General features: G+C 41.0%; 1 protein-coding gene across 1 annotated transcript in view; it reads left to right on the top strand.

Moving 5' to 3' along the window:
• The window catches only part of PLCH1 (phospholipase C eta 1), a 69,462-nt gene that overhangs the window by 351 nt on the left and 47,574 nt on the right, over window positions 1–21,537 (top strand). The gene's annotated exons all lie outside the window — the stretch shown is intronic.

Genomic DNA, 21,537 nt, shown 5'->3' with positions numbered 1-21,537 from the left:
GGCGGGGGGAGGCTGTGCGGGGAGCCCTCCCCTGACCCCGCGGTTTGAGCTAGGGGTGCGATTCCTCCCTCCCCCTTTGGGTGACGCCGCCGCCAGGCAGGTGCTCCTGGCAGGGAAATGGCAGAAGCTCCAGCTGAAGCATTAAAGCCTGGAGAAGGGAGGAGCAGCAGCTGGAGCACAGGCAGTGGGCAGAGTTGCTCTGGGTGTAGGTGGTGATTGTATTTTGGTGTGAAATGGATTAATTGTGTTCATTTGGTCTGGCACTGCCTTACACTTAAACATTTCTTCCTGAGGCATTTCTAGAACTGCTCCAGCAAAATCTGCAGGTATGCATCCTTTGTGCTCCTAGCAAGGAGGAACTGAAAGTGTCAGGAAGAGCTTGACTTCCAAGTATTGATCAGACAAGTATTGATCAGACATTTGAGCAAAACAGATGCCTAACACCGATGCCTAATTAGTCCCCTGTCAACCCCTCACATCTTAGTCTCTTGCCATTATGGATTACGTGCTATGATCATTCAGTTGTTGAAGTATCCTTCCAATAGCAAAGTTGGGAAATACTCTGAAAGCATTTTGGTACAACATACTTTATCTTCAGAATCTCCTTTTATATGCTTAAAACTTGATATATCAACTTAACTAGAGAGCGTGTGTGTTTCCCACATAGGTTTCTCTCCCTTTGCTGGGCAGCTTTGCCCTTGGGCATGGGATATGAGCAGTGCTGAGCTCAGCCCATGCTCCTGCAGTGAGTGAGGGACCACCAGGATTCAGGAGCTGTCCCTGCCTGGAATAGACTCCTGCATGTCTAGTCTAATAAGAGAGCTGATCCCCTGCCTGTCCTGCTGGGGGATTGACTTCCTAATGCTATTTCTGAGAGGCCCAAATTTTGTATTCCTTATTCCCGTTGAGGTCAGTGATTAAAAACTGTCACTTTAGGGCAGACTTATGGCACTATCAGTAACAGCAGCATGGAATGCCTGTAAATTTAAGATAGACATACTAATCTTTTTCAAAAGCAAAGGTAATTTTTTCCCCTAAAGAAACCTACTTCTCCATTTTCACTGTGTTTGTCAGGAAGCTGGAGAAGTTTGCAGCTCACAGAACTATGATGCAACCCACTGTAAACCAAAATGTATCTGCATTTTTGTCACTGTGGTTATGTCACCATCAATGAAGCTAATGGTTTAGTGGGAGAACTAATCCTTTGTCAATTTGTGTATCTTCTTAATGAAAGCCTATTCAGAGATAACACTGTTTTCTCCTGTACTGCTTTTTTCTTGCTCATAGGCACTGCTAGTTCTATTTGGGACACCAGAAGAATGTTAATAACTTTCTGTAAGTCTGTCTGACAGTGGCATTGTCGTATTAATTTATCTGTGTGCTACATTGGGACACACGTTACAGGGAAGATGGTTCAGAAATCTGTCATTGGTGAACCTGTCAGCTCCAGGCACAACTGTTCTGCTTCTCAAATGAAACTGAGATTCATGCTTGGGATTTATCAGGCCACTCGTGTGGTCCCACTGATTTTGGTGGGATCCTGTTCCTTCTGAGTTCTCTCTGACATTGGGGAAGGAGAGCGTTGTCTCCTGGATGTCTTCACCCAGGTCCCCCTTCACTGAATCTGAGCACTCTTTCAGTGTTTTGGTAAATGTCTGTTAATCACACTTCTTTCCAGGCAATAGTTTGCTCTCTAACATGAGTGTATAACTGGAGCAGCTAAGTTTTGCATGTGTCTTTGCAGTTTTGCCATTCCAGATCAAGTGAAAGAAAAGTCTCGTCCATACTCTGTGACTCGAGGTCGTATTTTATCTTAGAGCAGCACAATGTCTTTATCCCGCTAATGGCACGGAGACTGGATAATGATCCATTAGCGCAAAGTTCAGTAATCCATGAACAGCTATTGAGTGATGAATCTGCAAAGTGATAATAGTCTAAAGTAGAAGACAAAATTAGCAGAAATCCTAGACCAGAAAAATTCTATGGCTTAATTTATTTGTCTTTCATTCGTGACTAGACAGGATTAATTATTTTTCCCTGACAGAATCCTTCAGGGCTTCCCATTTGTCTCTTCAACCTAAGCAAGGCACTGCAGTGACAGTTACTTTCACTCTGAGTATAATAGAGGGAGCTGAAGTCCCTGCTGGACAATGACAGAGGTGGCAGTTCCCAACGGCATGAGGCATGATGCAAGGAGACGTGTGCATGTCCCCAGGAATTAGCATGTTGCTCCTGATGCTTGAGAGAAGTTGGTTTCCTGTAGGGCTGTGCTGATATAGATAAAAGGGTTGATGGAGCTTTTTAAGGATTTTGCTTGCTGTCAGTGAGCCTTCTGATCCTGTAGGTCCTGACAAAGGGCAGTGGGCTGGGTGCTCACCCCCATTCCTGATGGCAGCCTTGTGGTTAAGATTGACCCATCCTCCTTGTCTCTCTGACAGACCAAGTGGGACTGAGCAGTGAACTTTGGGCTTTGCATGACTAAGCAAATGCCAAACAACTAAACTGAGACTTACCTGTTCACCTATTTTCTGCAGCAGACATAAGGAAATTGTACTTGTTTTAAAACTTTTTTGCACCACTGGGAAACAAGGAAAGAAAATCTAATGCGAACTCTACGTAAGAAGGGTAGTATCTGTTACAGGGAAGGTGCTGTGATCCAACCCCTTATGATTTGCTGGCATTTCAGTGTTTGGGTTGTGTGTGTCCAGCTCTAGTGTCTATTAATTCTAATTTATGCAGTGTTTTCATGACTTTTTTGTAGCTATTACTATTATAGTTTCATATTCTGACATTGAGAGCATGGCTTTGTAGGGAGCAAGCACACAGAGCCGTTGATTAACTTATTTTTCTACGTTTATGAATGCTAATACTCTGTAATCATTAAAGAGAAAGAAGCTGTGACATGTTTAGCAAATAGCTGATTTTGTCTCAGCAGTTCTGAAAGTAGCTGTTCATACTTATATTAGTTACTTATGCCAATTATCTTTTCTTCTTAAGTTCTCTCAGACATACAGAACTTTTGTTTAAATTGTATTTCCATAATTGTAATTAACTCAATTTCTAATTTTATCCTCTGGCCTCTCTGCCTCTTTCCAGACCTGTGTCAACAGGGACTTGACTGCCATTGGTAGGATGTCATGTTAATTCAGTCTTGCTCATATTATCTAAACTGCACTCTTTTGTTCAGAGCAATGGACTAATTCAGTTGTATCAGGCTTGTCTGGAAGGTCATGTTACAGTGGTACAGTTATTATCTGTAATCGAACCTGTAATCTGCAAGAACTGTTGCACCTCAGGTGCAAGCAAGACAGATAAAAAAATATCCCACTGCATCAGTTTGTGTTCTTAAAAAGCATAGGAACATCTTTCTTCATAGAGGCTTCAGGACTGGAAGCGTCTACAGAAGCATACAATATGAACTTTGCTGCTCAACTTGTGTTTATCTCTGCTGTTTCCTTCATACCCTTTTGGGACCTGTATTGCTTTAAGAACCTGAATAGATGGTATTCCATTTGTTCATCTCTAGCTGAGGTGTTTAAATGCAAGAAACTCTTGTGGACTGCATAAATAAGAATGAAGTTCTGTGTTTACTTGGAGTGGTTTAAATGTTTTGTATTTAAAAAAAAAAAAACCCAACCCAACCAAAATGAAGCAAACAAAAAAACCCCGAAAACCCAACCAAGCCAGAAACAACCCCCAAAAAGCCCCAACTTAAAGCAGAAACACCCAAATGACACTGCAGGTACAACCTGTTGGAGTGCATGGGGCCTCTGCATGAATGTCAAAGAACCTCACTTGGAAGACAAGTAGTGAATGCTTCTGTTCCGATGTAGGAGACTATCAGCTGCAAGCGAGGAGGTGATGGAGGACAAAGCATATGAGATATGGCAACAGGAGGACAGTACCTTATTTTTGTGATGCGTTAGTTGAAGGCAGATGCAATTTTGAGTGTTGTGGAGTACGATGAAGGTGTTAGTGCTGTGAGGCCAAGCCCGGTGCAGTTCTGGTCAGCAGTATTCGAGCAAGGGGAGCTTGGGAACAGGCAGAGAAAAGGACTACAGAAGTGAAGATGAGTGTGGTTTGTTTAGCTTGGAAAATCAAAGACTGAGAGGGGATGTGACTGCTGACTCTAAATGCATTGTTAAGGGAAAGCTCAGGGAAGAAAAGGCTTATTTGAACTGATGGGGAAAGTTGGCACAAGAGCAAATTGAAAATTGTCCATGACTATATAAATTGACACAGGAAAACTTTGAGGTGGAGACTGGTAAGTTTTGGAAAAGTTGTTGAAGCAACCTATCTGTGCTCTTGCTCTGAAGTGGTAAATGTAATTAGTAGCAAGCAATATATTGACTAATATGAATATAAGGCTGGAGAACTATTTAAGTGGTCCCAATTCAATTTCTGTGTACAGTGAACAAATACAAACAGCAGTGTTTCTATTAAATTCTGGAAATGCTGCTGTATACAGATCAGGCTGCTTTCTACCACATTATAACAATGCTTTGAGATGCTTGTATGTTGTTAGGCAAGAAGAAGTATTGATACACAACTGTGTGCCTTTCCACAGGGCTTTAATGGACTGTCTTTGGGTAACGACTGAACATTCAGATGTGTAATGCTGAATATGCATCAAAATTGCCTGAGGATTTCTTATATAATTTTATTAGGAAAAGCTGCTAATAGCTGCATTCGCAGGATATTAAAATTCTTATCTGTTTATGTCTGAAATTTTTGGTTACAGAAGTGGAGGTTGCTGCTGCGTCTTGTGGTCTAGGGACTCTTATCTGCCTAGAAGCAAAAATGTCAGTTTTCTTCAGTAACAGCGAGATACAGCACAGTGTGTGCACACAGAGAATAACAAACTGAAGACAGATTTGGGTTTAAGCTATTTTAGCAGTTTCTGTAGAATAGAGCAGATAAGCAATTATAATGTTCGGAATAGCCTTGAGGACTTGATGAACCCACTTTCTTTTCCCTTCCTGTTGCAAACGGTGCCAAAATACAAAGTACACCATGCCTCTAGGCTTGGAAAAAAAGTATTTTAATTTTCTCAGGGTTTTCAAGCATATTTTGTTTGTTTGCTGGCAATAACAATGTAGGAATGGCTGTGTTGTCAGACCAAACATCCATCTACTTTGCTAGCAGATGTTTGGGGCTAGAAGTATAAAGTGGGAAAAAAAAAAGTTTGTATGTAATAACCCTTCCTGTGGCACATGCTCCCAGTGCCCGCCAGTCAGCAATGTACTTCCTCAGCCAGAAACTGCATCTAGATAATTGCATTTATTAACTTTACATCTGATAAGGGTTTTTTCTAAAATTTTTTTGAATTCACTCACGCTTGTGACTGCCTATGGGAATTAACTCCAAAATTAACGTTGGTTGGTGTAAATCTTCTGCTTGAAGAGAAACAGTAATTTCATGCAACCTTGCCACATTCAGACTGTAATGGATGGAGCAGGTGTGCTTGCTGGATTATTTCACATTTGAAAGACTGTTGACTGGATATACTGAACCAAGGGCCAAGCCTGTAAGGTAGATAGGTACTTAAGTGATGTTAGGCATTTTGGTAGCTTTGAATGTCTGCCTTCTAATGTCTTACTGAGGGAATGGATGGAGAATGTTGTGGTGGTAACACTTTCTTCTGCCCTTGGAAAAGGGAAAGTGGCAAGAATGGGAACTTGAATGTTGAGGTCCTGAGCCAGTGCAGTGCAGCTCTGGTACAGTGCTGCCATGGATATCAGTACTTCCATGTACTTCAAATGGCACTTTGAGGTAGGCCGCTGAAACATTTGTCCTGTGCTGGCACTAATCCAACAATATTTTTCAGTAATTATTTTGTCATCTGACCAGGTGCAGCGAACTGTCTGTCCCAGCCACCAGTGAACTTGCAGGGGAAAATGCTGACCGCTGATCTGGATTCCTGCGTGTGCTCTTAGTCTCTTGTTTCAGGAATATCCAGCTCGTTCTTTAAAAGGATATTCCAAGTCACTCACTCCTATACATCCCAAGTTGAGGGGTTTGGGAGAGAGAGAGAGAGTCCAAAACAATTGCTTATTTTAAAAGATTATCTCAAAGATTTCCCAAATGTAATGGATGCAGTTGTGTACCACCTTTACCAGATGAATACCTACTGCTGTTACACAACCAGTTTTCAATGGCTTCACAAGACATTGCTTACGGCAGGTGTTACTGCAGTGTTTTTCCACTCATTTCAGCCTGAGAAGCTGAGCTTTTGTGCAAGTTCTTTTAGGACTTTTTTGCTTCGGTGATCTTGAACTTTTGTGCCCAATGAATAGGAACATAAAATGCATTATGTTTTACTTTTTATACAGTAAAATGGTCTATTTTGGTTATTAGAGCACAAGAGTTTTTGGGGGAACAATATTAAATCTTTCCGAATTGCACGTATGCATTAGGCTTGATGTTTGCTGATGGGCAATGCTTTATAATTAGCTCTGCTGAAGCCTCGTGTAAGCCATATGCTTGAGGCTACAGTGCTAAAGATGCCAGATGTAGACTGCAGAATTCAGGCTTATATCTTAATAGTCAGCTTCAATCTAAGTTTTATATTCATGCTTGGGAAAGCAGGACAAGTTAATAGTACAGTAATTTATATTTGGTTTATATTCAGATCTATGTTGCAAAATATCCACAATTCATTCCTTGAGACAACCAGACATAACTGAAAATGTATACGCAAGAAGGGCATTAAAGAATTTATTTATTAAAGTTCACATACATTAAAAAAGTGCCTAAAATGACTGAAGAAACTGCCTCTTGGTGCTTCATTGAATGTGTAACTACCTTTAAGAACCCTGTGTCTATCACTAGATGCATCCTTTGGTGAAAGGAGTTTCATGTGTGGGATCTGTCTCGAGCAGGTGTATCAGGTGGCTGAGTTCTAATGCCAACTGTTTTCCACCTTTGTATATTGTCAGCTTTCCAAAGAACTGTGTCTTCATTAATGACAAATGATTAGAGTTGTTAAAAGCTTTAATCTGATAAAAATGACAAGTTTTTCAGGCAGCGAATATAAAGTTTTATTCATTGCTAGCTGACCTTCCATGAGGAGGTTCTATTACAGCTTAGGTCTAAGATTAAATTTGGATGATGAGTATGAAGATGTTGTTGTCTTTTTACTTCATTATCTATTTACTGTAAGAAATAGAAGTTCCCTAACCAGCTTTTCTTGCTTTTTAGCAGAATTAGTGTTTGCACCAGTCTCCAGCTATTTTGACAGTGAAAAAGGAAGAACCAGTGAGCCAGAAAATTAATATTCTTCTGATGCTGTAATTTCAAAACTATTAGTTAAATCTATTTCTCATTTATTGCAAAATTAATATTTTGCAGTAGAACTCGCACTATCATGTCTCTGTCCAGTAATCTAAGCCTTATGAGGTATGGTTTTTAGTATTCAAAAATTGGGCTTCCATCTTTGGCAATTTGGCAAAGGCTGACACTTTTGGTAATAAAATTTTCTTTCATTGTGAATGGGGACGTGGCAGCTGCCCAGTGCAATGGGCAGGTTCAGGTGCTGCCAGGCTGTGGGGAGGGAAGGCAATCTCCCGTGTGTCAGGGCGCAGGCAGGGCTGCACCGCAGCCTGTTCTCCAGCAGATACCTTGGACCACAGCCACTCAACCCTGCCAAGCGCGGGGCTGTTGGCTCTCAAAGTGAGAGCCTCTGCGTGAGCTTGCGTGGGTACAGCCCTGTGTGGCCTCTCTGCATCCCATCTAACCTATAGCAGCAAGTACGAGGCAGGATTTTTACCCTAGAATTGCTGGTTCAGGTTTACATGGCATACATGTATCTTCCACGCTTTTCAAGGGAGTTTTTAGCTGGTTTTGTAGCCCAACAGACCTGAGCTGCCTGGGAAGGAAAGGTTTGAGCATAGCAATTCTTGCAGCTGTCTATCTGTCCTCTTGGTCATCCATTTTGCTGTGGGAATATCTGCTGATTATCCCATGGGCTGTTCCCTTGCATGGATGAGCTGGGAGTGCCTTGGTGGCAGGTTTAATGTATCTTTTCTTCCAGGGAGCTAAAAATATTGACATTGGTTTGGCAACTATACCCCAAGACAAACCAGCACTGTTTTGTCCCTCTGGTGTTGCTTTTGGCACAAAACTGGCCAGATTTCCGTCATCTCAACCAGAAGCTGTGAGCTGAACTACAGTGTATTTTAAATGAAAACATATCTGTAACTGTGCGTAGAAGAGAAGAATTACCGTTTGCAGATATTACAAGAAAGCTTTAAATCCCCTTTTTCAATGAGAGGGATAGTGCTTTGACACTGTCTGCTTTGTACCTGGAGATACTTGCTGTTTTATCTCAAAATAATTCCAGTGGTTTAATGACAAAACTTCTTTTTGAACAGCAAATTAAGATGACTGGAAAATATTATTAGCCTGGAGGAGTTGGATTTTGAGTAAATGAACATCTTTTTAACAAATTTTAGTGCTTTTGTAGCTGAGATTGTCAAAAACTATAGGCAAGGTGAGGCTTGGAGGATGGTTCACATGCTTCTTGAAACCAGTTTAAACAGTTGAAAAAAACAGACTTTTAAGCGTGCTAAGCATTGGCAAAGGTCTCCCAAGGAAGGGCTTATGGGGTAGAAAACATAAGTAGGAAAAGCAGGCATACAAGTGAGTCTGTTACCTTTCCTGCCAAACCTTATTTTGGGATTGTGCGATACCTATGATATGGCAGTGGCTGCTGAAAACCTGTGCTGTTGTCCTATGGTAATCATTGATGTTAATCAAATACAGGTAACAAAATAACAATTTTGTATTCTGAAAGCTTGCTTGTCACCATCAACTCTGAGACTTTGATAGAACTTTGCGTGCTGTGGCTCCACAGAGCATTCCCAGGAGGAGAGTTGTGATCCCCCTGAGAACAGGGGATGTATGTGAAAGCGAAGCAAACTGGAAAGATGCGAGGGTCACTCAGCCATCACTTAAATAACATATAGGTGCAGCGTCAGATGGTATAAAGTGAACTAGTTGTCTTTTGACTTTTCCCTTTGCAGACAAATCAAACTCTAATGGAGTGTGTTTTCAAGGGCACCAGTTTCAGATGTGACTCTGACAGGAGTAGGGATAGGGTGCAAAACCTGGCTTGTCAGTGAAGAGTTGTCATGGTGATTTTTTTTGGGGGGGGGAAGTGAATAAACCTACAAGTACTCTCATACCATTTGGTATATGTTTCCTGAATTACATAGAAGTCTTCATTTATTTGCTGTAATGTTCTTGCTAACCTGTATAGTACGGTCTAATTTCTAAAGCAGTTTAAAATGAACTTTATTTTGAAGACAAAATAATAAGGCACGTATTGATGATTGGGCAAGGTTTCTTAGAGCAGCTTTGCTGTTAAAGATGCTTGTGTATGGTTCCTCTCATAATTAATAGAATGATAGGAGTGTGGAGTAATTTGCACTTAAGATATATTATCAAGTGCAATTTGATATATCAATAATTAAACTACGGAGCGGTGGCAGTTTATTTTTTGTTGTTGAATTGCAACTATAACATCAATTCATTTGAATGTAAAGGTATTGATAACTATCTAGAGGCTTCAGAGTGATGACTTCATCCATTAATCTTGTGAACTGAGGTGTGAACCAGTGGTGGGGTAACGATGTAGCTGTTCCATTTCCCTTGTTGTAACTGAGAATGAGTGACACTTCTCTCTGCAGAGCATGACATCTGCCATGTCCTGCCATCCTCAGCTGAAAGTGTGATTAGAAGCACAGACTTTGAGTGCAGCCAAGAATGATTCTACAGTGGGTTTGGGGGGTTGTTTCATTTTATAGGTTGTAGACATAGTCAACATATATCTTGCAGTGTGCTGCAATCTATCGTGACATATGGTGACAGTGGGAAGTCTTACTATTTGTGTTAGCAACAGCTAAGAAATAATGACTTCTCAGTAAGTAAAACATGTCAACTCCTCTTGTATCTCGTCTCCCATCTCACTCAAGTTCTACAGGCATGTAGAACTATGGGGTTTTTTGGGTTTTGGTTTTTTTTTTTTTCCCCTCTTGGTCACACTGTCTATCATGTAACTTTTTCCTAGCATGCGCTAGACAAGTTCTGCCCTGAGAATACAGCTGGGGATTCCTTTGTCAAGCTGATGTAAATGTTACTGTGGAAAAGCCAGCTGACTAGTGAAACAATTAGAAAATGCAATAAATCAAAGATGTGAGCCTACTTTATTCTTGCCATGCTTTCCAGCACTGTGTCCCCTTGGGCTCTGTCATAACTAAGTGCAATTTATGCAAGTCTGCATGTTTCTGCCCATTGTTCCACACTAACTATAAACCTACTGATTTTGGTAGCATTAAGCACAGTATTTAGCCAGTAGCATGGTAATTTTTTATAGCTACTGGGAGAGTTTGTGCTCAGCATCTCGCTGGAGACTACTTGTTCTTACGAAATCAAATGCTCAGTGATGCACAGACTAAACCATTTGCATGCTTTGTGCTCTAACTGGCCTGATTCTGCAGAACGGCTGTTCTGCTTCAAGTTAGTGACAGAGACAGGAGGAGGGGGCACAAAACCTGGGAAAAAGGAGTGTGGGCCACAGAGGTTCTCTCCTTTCGCCTCGCAGAATCCCGTGGCTGCAAATGCTGGGAGTTAATTTAGAGTGAGGGTGGTTTTTCTGTTCTGCATTCAGCCTGCGTCACACTCCCATTCTTTAACTGAAGTATGGTAATCCATTCCTGACTGGCCTCCCAGGTGCCAGCAGGATTTCCTTGTGCTCGCCTATAGAGCTCTTCTTCCCGGGCATTACACATGCTTAAAGCCTGGAGCATCTTAATCGCTGTGCTATGCATGCCTGTCTCATACCAAAAGTAGTCGCTGCTCCTGCATTCCCGCAGCAGCAGCACAGAGCAGATGCTTCCAGCTTCCCTCTCAGGCTGTGCTTTTCGGTTTTGAAGAAAGTTGCCTACTATTGTCTCTGGATTTGTGCTTTCCTGTGTTTGTGTTATGGATCATGAAGATTTCATCGTTCCTCGTAAAGAGCAGTGCTGGCAATGTTCTGTACTTCTAAGGATTGCTTTCCAAATGTTTTAGCTCTGGAGACGTGAAAATTAAATTGAGGCTTTCCTGCAGTGAGAATTTCCATTCTACTTGCCAATAATGCATGAGTTACAAATTTAATGGCAGACCTTGAAGTATATAAAAATTTAAGTCCAGAAAAAGGTAAGGATGTTTGAGTTTGGAATTACTGTAGGAAGAGCTCATAACATTTCTGGAAGTGCTTATAACTTTAGCCTTGTGATTGGTAAGTTACATTCCATATTTATGTGGACATTATTATGAAAGTGTGTGTGTGTATACATGAATATTTAAGAGGAACACTTGGTATTTTTATATTGACTTGAAAGTACATTTCTCCATGAAAACATGTGGATTGTATGTGAGATACTGCTCCTGTGATATGGACAAATTGCACTTGTGTGTTATCTTAAATTATTGCAAATATATTTGCCTTTTAAAAAAAAACATTATTGACCTTTTCATCAATTGGTCATTTTGTTGTGGCATAGCTTTCTCTGGAAAAGAGTTTCTGTTTCTTTTTCTAGTGGCACTTATAAATAGTGTAATACATATTCAAATGATGTGTAAAATTCTGATCAAACAGCATTGGATGAGAAAGATGTGTCTTTTCAAGACTTGTAGGAGGATGATACAAAAAGGAAGACATCTTGAATAACTTTCTTCAGTAACTTGTAGTTTATAATGTCTGATTTTTGTTCAATTTAAGTCAATGCTGGATGGGAAGTGGTAATTAGTTTAAGCCTCTAAGTGGGTAAATGCTGTAGAGAGAAGGTAAAATCATGGGGGATAAAGTTTATTTTTGTATTTTGCTCATCCTTAATAATGTTAGGTTATGTGCTTTTAAAGAAAAAACTTACAAAATACACTTAGCAAATAAATGGATTGTCAAAACTGCATAGTTCAGAAGACATTTTCTAACAAATTTTCTGTAATTTAAAACCAAACAAACTAATCTAAAATAAAGCTACCAGAAGTCATGGGTCGTACTTTAAAATATCATTTTGTCCACTATGAAGCATGTTAAAAAAATTTAAGGGCAATGTTGGGCATTGACATATATTGATTTATTTTTTTTCTCTGTATTTAGCATGGATGATTTTACTTGATAAATATTTTTCTAACTAGGGAAAGTTACTGGAAATAGACACAGATATTAGAAATAGACACAGCTGTTGTGTAAGAAATGGAGACTATTTTAAGAAAAAGTCAGTTATTTGTATATCCTCTCAGGCAAGGGCCTTCTATGTTGGAGTTGGTATGCTACAGTTAACAAATGCTGTATTTTTATTTTGGAGGTTTCTGTTACAGAAAACTCTACATTAAGCTTTGATGCATATGGTTAGGTAAAGGAAACCAGGTGTTACTACATTAAGCTTTGATGCATATGGTTAGGGGAAGGAAACCAGGTGTTACTCCATCTGCTTTCTGAGATGCAGAAGGTAATGGATATGTCCCCATTTAATAATTTACACAAGCTAGCTTATTTGAAGGGGGTTTTTGGAACAGTCCTAGAAGAAAAGCATCAGGTTTAATTTTTGAAGCTCATGTAAATGTGTGTTTATGTGTAGATAAACACATTTTATACCAAAGTACTCAGCTGAAGGTGAAATTCTGTTTGAGGTAATTTTGCAGTCCATTTTCCTTAGCCAGATATAATAGCAACTGCCAAATTTCTGTTAATCTTTTTCAGTGAGTAGCACTACCATTTCTCTCTCTGGTGGAGGCAGCTAAAGGATGCAGAAGCCATGAGTACAATGCAGTGTTCCTTGTGTTCAGGTTTGGCTGCTCTGGTGGCGTTGCAGCAGTGCATGTGGGGTCACGGCTGGGCTCCAGGGGTGCCCCCCACACGCAGGAGGGCTGACACAGCACTGCGCGAGTGCAAACCTTGGGTGTCATGTTTTGTAGGTGTGAATATATTCACATGCTTGGATGGTGGAAGAAGGCTGAGTGCCTGATCTCCCCCTTATTCAGACTGGCGATTACTTAGGCCCGACGGCACTGATACTGATAACAGCAGGATCACACCCCTCGCACAATTTATGCACGTAAGAGTGCTCATATGATAGTGCCTGGATAAAGGGATAACTGAAAGGGCGGGTATCATGTGCGGTCACTGGCCGACCATCTGACTTGGCTCTGCAATGAGCACTTGCAGGAAGCAGCAGCTCCGCACCTGCCAGCAGTTCGGGTTTGGCTGTAAGTTTGTACGTGACTGCTAACCACTGCGAATGGGAAACACGCTTGTGCTCAAAGAGGTGTCGGCAGTGGGACCTTAGCAGGTGCGGCACGGGAGGAGCGGTACAGGTGATGGGCCTGGGTCTCGGGCTGACAGGTCATGGTAATTTCTAGTTATCTTGTTACTGCTTTAGCAGAACACTAGGGTTGCAGTTGATACAGCTAAGGAAAGAAACAGCAGTGAACTACATTGTGTTTCATTCACAGGAACTATCGCAGCAGCCTTTAAGGTCATTATTAGTGTTTCTTTGGGACTCTTGTATCTTTACATCTATCTAAGCACCTGTAAAATAATTATTAAGTACAGACTCTAGAATAGTAAGTGATATATAAAGGAGTTGGCTCAGGATAGCATATTGATCTGAGTAGATATTGGAGGCATCAATATCTTCCTGTGAAGAACTTGGTCTTCCACAGGTTTAATTACAATAATAGGTTAAATCTATCACAGCATTGTATGTACTCACAATAAATTAGTATATGCACATAGCAGCTTTGAAAAGTTTAAAGCCTCTGGGTTGCTTGGTATGTTCTGAGGATGTTGCCCTGCGTGTAGTGAAATACCTCACCTGCCGCACTGCAGTGGTGCTCCTCTCAGGGGGGCTTGTGGAGCGTGGGGTCCCTTCCGTGACCCCAGTGAGGTTTCAAAGGATGCTGGAGCTGGATGCTGAACGCTGATGGCTCCATGAGCGGTATCTGATCTGCTACTGCAGAGCCAAGGGTATGGCAGACCAACTAGTAGCTAGGTTATATGCTTGTTAACTACTTTGTAGTCTTTTGTTGTTGTTGTTCTTACGAATTAAATACACTCTTGTGTCAGTAAATCTACAGAACGCAGTCATCGTGTGAAACTGAAAAGGTTCTTAGGGTTTGCTGAAGAAGGGTGCCTTTCTGATACTGTGTGGGGCATAAACTTAAAGCTATTGAAATAACTCACTGTTTTGATGAAGACTAAAATGGCCAAATGCTATATTGGGATCAACGTTAATGGTGCCACTGTCATGGCATGCAGTAGCTTGGTGAAACAGAGATTGGTGAAGGGAGCTTCCTGCAAGAAAAGTTCACAGGTTTTTACAGCACTGAGCTTACCTGCAAGAGGAAATGCGTGTGCTTATTTTTTCTCTTTACCATACGTTTTAAAGTACTCACTTAGGAAGCTCACATCTTAGAGGACAGCCTGTTAGTATGCAGGCAGCATTTTGTACTGGTGTGTGTGCTTCTTGGATGACTGAAATTAAAGTTAGGGGAAACCATAAGCTGGCTTTTTTTAATACAAGTGACAGGAAACCCAGCTGTATGTGAGGAAGTTTCTGCCTCTTCTATGTCAGGTTATTGGTATTCTCAGCAGTAAAACAGATAACTGATTTGGAGACATTTTCACATGTTACATTGATCAGCATGAAACTCATATGGACAAACACCATTATTTTCCATCACAAAATTACTTTGTTGTTTGAGACTGTCAGTTTATTGTTTGCACACAGATGACTCGCTGCCGGTGACTTGCACTGAGGTAATTTGAGAACTGAATAGATAAGCATGTTTCTTTAGCAAAATGACTGTTTGAGGAATGTGAATAAATTAGTTCATATCATCAGTTGCATTGTAGTCTTCGTTCATTACTTTTGAAGGTTAATTAACTCCACCTTCAGTTCTACTCTGCTTTTTCCCCCTCCTACTGTCTAATCAAGCCCCAGATGTGGATTTATTTGGCAGCCTGAATGGGAAGCAGTGCTCCTTCCAGCCCAGCTGCTGTCACAACCCAGCGTGATCAGCGTGCTCCAGGTCCTGGGGACTGGATTCCCCTTCCACCCACTTCATCCTCCAGCTACAGCTGCTCTTGTGCCCTGCGATTTATTCCCCTCACCAGGCTGTGAGGCTGTACAGGTGCCAAGAATTCTGTGACATTGCTGTTTGCTGATAAACTTGCAGACATCAGAATTCACCATTTGCGCTGAAGCTGTGACAGTTTATCTCCTGCATGTTTCCTGCGTGGAGACAGGAGCAAGCTTTATGAAGGGTATTCTGGTGGGGTCTTCCTATTTTTGTTTTGTTGAAGAAGTTGTAGAAGTTAAGGCAGGGATAAGATCTAAAGTAATGGCATATTTTTGGGGGGTGGGAGTAGGGGGTGAGGGAGAGAGAGGGGATCTGACCCAGCTCAATATGTTGCGGTGGGAATTGTATTTCACTGATGTCCTGGGTAGTGCATAAAGGTTTGAGGAACAGGGATAACAGTTAATGCTGTACAATGGAGGCAGGCTTAGAACCAGACGTGCTTGGTTCTCAGGTGTATGATCCTTCTTTATGTATTTATTGATTTTTAGAGGGCAGACGTGGGATTCTGGAAGAGAAGGAGATTGTGGCTTACTATTTTCTACTGTGACCTTTGCATCCAGAGGCATAGCTCTTGGGATGCTTTTCAGGCTGTTCTTTATCAGTTGCTGTGAAGCCTCGGAGGAGGTGCTCCTGTCTTAGCACTGCTGAGGAGCGCAGGTGACTCAGCTGAGCAACTTTGAGTGAGTTATTGCCGTCCTTTCTAGTACCTGAGCAAAAGCTTGCCTAGCATACGAGAGACCCTAAGGGTTTCCTTTGGAGACATGGCCAGAGACCCACAGAATGATGTCTCTTACTCCTTGCGAATGGTTATGGCAGTGTAAGGATGCTGCCCCCAAGAAGCCAAATGCCTTTCTGCCCTTTGCTTGTCCTGAAACCTGCTACTGAGGCTGTCAGAACAGCACGTATGGACCTGTCCACTCCAGCTATCCTCTTTCTTTTTGTCTGCTGCTTCTTCCACTTGCTCTGTAGTGTTGTAATCTATTGCTGTAGGGATCCCCACTGAGGGATCCTCACGAAGCAATGAGAATTAGGATGTGCAAACTTGTTAACTGTGTTTGCTTAATAAATCTATGTTTCTTGTTCACTCTAATGATGTGACAATGTGTTTTGTGGTTGGCCATATCTGTGGTTAAATGATTGTGCTTTTCAGTGTTGATAAAGAACTAATTCCGTAGTCTTATTGGAAAACTTGTTGTCAGTCATGCAGAGTTGCAGTGGCACCAGAGCTCTCAAAATGAGCAGCATTGATGCAATCTATTTCTGAAGGAAGGAGATCTTGGAGATACTTACTGTATTTCAGGAACCAGTGGCGATAACATTCCCCTGTAAGCTGTCGCATGGTGGGTCTCTTGGCTCTGTGTTGGCACGCGGTGGCCTGTCAAAGGTGCTGCTTTATGGATGAGACTTAGAGCTGGGGTCCCGAAGCCTTGTGACTGCTCAGGCCCTCAGGTGCTTCAGCACTGTAAGTGTCTGGCAGGACTGCAGAAAAGCTGTGTCTTCTGAATGATCTGTTCATCAGCTGCTATCCAAAGCGCTGCTTGAATGAAACCTGGGCTAATTTCTTGAAGATAATAATTAGAAGTCTGCTGAGCTAGCAGAAGGAAGGTATCCTTGATCAGAGGTGGAAAACATGCATTATTCATTGTATCTGGGGGCTGCTCTCTCGGATTTCAGTTGCTATAGTGAAGTGTAGCTCTCAAAAAGGGGATCATAGGCCCTGTAAATAAGGCAGTGTCCTAGCAAGTCATTTTTTGTATTGAACACTACTCTGTAGAAGATAGTCTCACTGTAGGAATGAGATTTATGAATAAAAATGATTAAAACTCTTCTGGAATTACATTGTAGTGCCAGGTCTTTGTTTTGATGCTTCTCGTTCCTTTCTGATCTCTAAGTGCGGAAGAGGTGGGGGGCTCAGTCTTGGAAGGGACTCTGTGTGCTCCTGTGGCAAGAATAACTAATTATTGTCAAGGATCAGCTGTGGAGAAGGCATACAGCAAAAACTTCTCACTTGTAATATTAAAATAAGATGAGTTAAATTGCTGGCTTAATGCTTCTAGGATGATCAATCTGAACATGGGTAGGCTGAAACAGTGGTTACTGTGAAATATGTACTACTCGTAAACATAACTTCTTGGAGTTACTGCTCCCAAGTTTTCTTTTCCTTGGTTGTTTTTTCTTTTCCACAGCACCAGCCTGTACCCATACCTACAAAGTTAAAACTATGCTGATAGATTTCTTCCCCCTCTCCCCCCCTTCTGGGTAGTGTATGTTTTGTTCTTAAGCTTCACCCCTTTTTTTGTTTGCATATTGCTTAGTGAATTTACAAGCATAAGTTGTTTTTCAGATTTAATGATTTTCATTGAATGTAGGCCATTCACAATTGTTTTGAGTAGCCACAGCTTGTGTTTTGCTAGTTACTCTACTTGTTTTAATTCTCTCCCTTCTTGAGGGCTGAAATGAAATACCTGCACTGTTTTCAGCTGGGCTTTGCAAGGACTGGCAGCACCAGCCTTTGGTGTCTCTGCTGGTGTGTGTGACTTCCTTGAGGATTTCTTGAGACTTGCAGAAGTGTGAGAGATTGTCCATCTCATCTCCGTGAACTTCATAGAGATTATGATTAAATCCACTGTAAGAAGCTTAATGTAAAATTCTGTGAGGGGTTGGAAGCAAATTAAAAGCTGTAAAGCAAATTAATAACTGGCATAAAATATGAGATGTGGCTATTAAAAATGGCTGATTCCCCGAGACCTGCCTCTGCAGTCTCTTCTCTCCTGGGCTTTTTGGCTGTTGCATAACAAACCAGCAATCAACAATTTGATGACATTCGTGGTAAGCTGTGTTGGTGTGCTGGATATTAGTGCTGTTCTATGGCATTTAAATAAAAACGTGCTCTCTGGGGGATGGGGGTAGGCAGTAAATGGCTTTTAATGGCATTAGCGTAAGGGCAAACTGACAGCATACTCATAAATGGCTGCCACGGAGGATGATGAGAAGAGTTCAGACAACTGAGAATGTTTTTTGTGATTGCACCTAGAGTATCTTCACTACTTGGATTGTGATAGTTTAATTGCATACTGTTGTGTAGTTCAGGGGTGTGTGTGCTTTTTTTCGTTGCACTTTTTTTTTCAATGCCTGCTTTTGGGATTGGGCATCTAAGCCAGTAAAAAATTGACTCCAAGCTGGATCCAGATACAGGATTCCAGTGATGGGAGCATGCTGTGACTTCTCTTGCCAACCAACCGTCTACTTTTTGTATAACAGCCTCACTCAGAGTTCAGTTTCTGGAATGTTGGGGGTTTTAAATCTGAAAACTTGAGAGAATTACTGTGGCGGCATTTGGGGGTTTAAATAAAGTGCTTTCTGTAGTAAAGAGCAGTTACCATAAGGTGAGGTGTAGGATCCTGTTCTGGTTCTTGGGATACCACAGCAAAATGAATCCCAGGAGATGTCTGCAGAAGTCCTAGCAATGCACCTGGGTGGGAACAGCATGTGGTGGTGGTATCTGGGGGTCCCTTTGTTTTTTTTCCCCTCTGAAGAGAGGAATGTAGGTAGTAAAATCAAAAATACTGAATGTAGGGGAGAAGAGATGATGTTGCAATAGAAAAAGTAACTTCTGTGTTTTATGGGTTTCTTTTATCTCCTTAAGCTTAATGTTGGCTTAATGCAGGTTGTATGTAATTTAGAAACACAGTTTATATCCTCTTTCATAATTATACTTCTCATTGTTTGGTAATGCTCTTTATACCTTATTTAATCTTTTTGTTTTTTCAGATGGCTGTAACATTACGTCCATAAAAGCAAGGCATGAGACGAAACCTTTTTTCTTGCAGTTGCACTTTGAATTATTAATTTCTTAGCATATAGTAATGAGAAAAACCAAGAAAGAACTGTTTTGTGGGCAGCAGTAAACATTTTTTTTTAAGACAATCTGTCTCTCGAGTGGTGTAATCTTTATACTCAGTTGTAGGACACTCTTCCCAGAGCTATTAAATATATTCATATCCTACTGTATTTTTGTTAAGGGCCTACTGTATTAACCTACTAAGGGTTTGCTGTGAATGCTTGAGCTGTTTGCATGTAGCAGTTGCACACACTGCCCTTTGACAAAATAGGTTTTACTGCCTGTCCCAAAATTGAATTAATAACTCATTATTTAAAAACCTATGTGCGTTGTCTAATGGCTTTCTTGTGTTGTCTCATGAAAGCTGAAGGAAATGCAGGTGAGATTGTGTTCAGGGTGAGCAAAGTGTCACTGTGGCAACAGGCTGTCATGAGCAAACTTAGGACAAGCATGGAAGTCAATTAGTTGAAACTTTGCATGTGACTTACTGCCCAGGACCCACAGAGGGTGGGTGTTCTGGGGCGTTTAGCTTTTTTTTATTGTTGTTCAAATAGTTCTCACTTCTTTGCAAGTAATGGTTTTTGAAGGCAATGGTGGAAAAAAAATGTTTTTTTAAAGTGAAATCCCACTGAAACTGGCTAAAAAAGTGAAATATACCCCTGTTCACCTCAAACCTATATTCCATCAAGGTTTTGCTGTAGGCCCTTGCCAATAGAAAGTTTTGCCACTAATTAATAAGGTAATAGTATTATCCTGAATAACTAAACTCCAAAATACAGCAGCAAAATCTCTCAAGCCTGTTCCTGCTGTTGCTTACTTTTAGGGTTACATGACTGAAATGAAACTAATCCGGGCTGAGGGTAGAGCAAGACGAAGTGTTCAGGATTTGGGGTAACCTGGAAAATGGTTGTGCAGTGTTGGCTGTCACGTGCAGGGGATGAGGTAGCTGGTGCACACCGAGCATCCCAGCCGGCATCCTTTGGGTGCCAGCACTGCTCCTGTACGGTGCTTGCCTGTTGGCTCCATTTGTGGAGTGACTAGCGTATTTATTTAATCTTGGATGAATGTATTTTATGGGGAGGGGATGTTTGTTTCATTGCTGTGATGTGCCCTGTATATCAAAGTGCACTTCTATTTTACTGAAAGTGCTGCCAGGAATAATGTTTTAATTCCCTAAATATTTTTCTTCTAGTATCAACTAAAGGGTCCAGCATGCATTAAAGGCTTTGTAGTAAAGCACAACAGCAGGCAGATGTTCGTGTTGTGGCTACCACTGTTGAGAATTAAAGGAAATTAATTGCAAAGTATTGAAAAACAGGACTCATACAGGGAATGGCTGTTAAACCCGTGAACAGAGCTGTAACTTTTTGTGAGAGATTCTCGCAGGGTGCTGTGCTAAGCTATTCCCTTGTTATTAAAGACCTGATTGAACGTGGGGATAGATTAAAGCAGAATTGGACGGAAGGTAGTGTCGACTGATTTGGGGCGGATTAGAGTGCTTTTTGAACGTAAGGCCACGTATGGTTAGTGGTCAGAGTTCCAGCTTAGTGTTCCCAGGCAGCAGCTTGATTTATTCAGCAGTGAGGAGCAGTGTTGTCAGGTAGAATAAATAGCATCTGCATAACGTGCAAGATTTCAAGGAACATCTGGATTTACCCAGGGCTCGGATGGCTTTCCTCCTGGCTTCGGAGGTCTACCATGTGCTGGGGAGTGTGGCCACTTCAGAAAAAGTCCAGCTTGCACAGATGGGTTTGTATCTGGTTTACCATTCAGTAGGGAGACAGCTCCTTTGGAGAAGGAGATATGTGTACCATTAAGAATGATTATCATCACTTGAACTAAAAATGTAAAAGTGCTCTTTGAATTCAGGTCTGTTTTGCTTTAACTGGTTATTTTGGGAGTCAAAAGTAGGCTGGTATTTCAGTATTATTAAAACCTGTTAAACTACAGGATATCTGTTAGGATGATTTTAGACTGTCAAGAATAAGTTTGCATAACTCTAGAAACAAAAGTGACTTTGTAGATTTCTTTTTTTTTAATTTGAAAGTAAAGCTTTAAATATACAATGCGTAAGCATAATATTTTATTTGAATTTCCAGATTAATTAACTTTCTTTTGTTCTTGTAACATATAAACCACATTGTATTCTAGTTTAACTTAATTCTTTTTCAGACTTGGACAAAAAATGTACAGCTAGTACTTGTGTTAGAAAAATACTGTATAATGGAAACCATGTCTTGCTTTTTCAAATCTTAATATATTGTCTGCATTGAGGAGCTGCTTTGTTTACTTAGTATTCGTAGTTTATCTAGAGGATTAAATTTTTCTGGAACCAGTTTTCCTATTCCCTAGTGAAAGCATTCTTGAATTGCTCTTCTGGAGCTTTATTCTGAATTGCCTCTGTTCAATAACTTCACCTTATTCAGATGCTAATGTGCAGTGTCTCTCTTGTGAATGTCTGGCCAGAGCCTGAAATTAGCATATTAGGAATAGTTTTGAAAAAGACTTTGTTTCTTTGTGTGCTTATATTTTTATAAATAGCTTAAAGGAGAGGACTGTGTATTTTG

Source organism: Egretta garzetta, unplaced genomic scaffold, assembly GCF_000687185.1.
Source record: "Egretta garzetta isolate BGI_Z169 unplaced genomic scaffold, ASM68718v1 scaffold172, whole genome shotgun sequence".
Lineage (NCBI taxonomy): Eukaryota > Metazoa > Chordata > Aves > Pelecaniformes > Ardeidae > Egretta > Egretta garzetta.
This window is presented reverse-complemented; position numbering and strand designations above follow the sequence as displayed.